Here is a 1,330-nt window from a genome sequence, read left to right as displayed (position 1 = left end):
GGTCTCACCCTAACAATAAGCACTCCATGTGCTAAGTATTATTCCCGTCCCCATTGCCGTTCTCGACCTTCGCCGTTCTCGGCCCTTCGCCGTTCTCGGCTCCTTGCCGTTCCCGGCTCCTTTGCCATTCGTTCTACTATAACCACACATAGCATAACTCAAACAACATTCAAGCATATATTAATTCAATCAAGGCCACACCCTAACATGTAATACAATCTAGGGTCGTGTCCTGCAACAACAATATGGGCCCACGCCCTGCTCTACGGGTACTACAGTTTTCTTACTTGTATCCCGAGCTTCACAATGCACCAAAGTCACGAGCACGGTCCTATATCCCGAGCCTCTCTGAAAACCTAGTCACAAAACATATAAAATACCCTTTAATACTAACCAATCCAAAACCACTTCCCGGGACCAATCTCGTACTCTAGAGACCTCCAATTTCCCAAAACAATACAACGGAAACATCCCTCGAGCCCCCTGGGCAAAAACCCTAAAATGGAAATTTTCCCCCTTCCCAAAATGGCCTAGCGCCGCAGCGCCCCTTCGCGAACCCAGATTTATTGGTTTTCCCCTGCATTTTCCCCAAGCCAAAACACTCCCAATTCAACCCCAATGCGTACCAAAACCTCAAAATCAATCCAAAACCTCAAATAAACCATCTAACAACCTATAAATACCAACAACAAGCATAAACACATAATCACTCCTATAAATCACACTTTGGTTTCAAATCTCAGGAGTTTAAACCAGTAAACCAGAAACTTAAACCAAAGCTTATAAAACTTAAACCATGCTTCAAATTTCTTAAACCACAACAGAAACAAACCTCAAAATTGCATAGAATCCTTACCTCAAGTGGAGAATTCAACCTTAAGCTTCCTTGATTCCAGCTTCAAGCTAAACCCTCTGGTTTCTCAAACTGAATTCTCAAACAAACCAGCCATAAACCATCTTTCAATTTCCAACCTAAATTCTATAAGAACTTGCAAAACACAGAGATTTCAGAGATGAAACTTACCTCTGACCAATCTTGATTTCTATTTGGCTTCAATTGCCTCAAACCACCTTGATTCTTCTCTTAAGTCTCAAAATTCCCAACTCCCTTCCTTTCTTCCTTTTTGCCCTTAGTTCCCCTTTACTTTCAGCAAAATCTGAATTGCCTAAGTGAAAAAAAACGTAAATGATCTTTCCCTTAGCTGAAGTTATCTAAATCCCTGCCAAAAGACCATTTTGCCCTTCCATCTAATTCCCTTCTAACTAAACCTCAAGGACATCCTAGACATTTCACATTCCTTACAAATCTACCACTTTCCTCACCTAAAAT

This window comes from Humulus lupulus, chromosome X (assembly GCF_963169125.1).
Source record: "Humulus lupulus chromosome X, drHumLupu1.1, whole genome shotgun sequence".
Taxonomy (NCBI): Eukaryota; Viridiplantae; Streptophyta; class Magnoliopsida; order Rosales; family Cannabaceae; genus Humulus; species Humulus lupulus.
Note: the sequence above shows the minus strand (reverse complement) of the source record.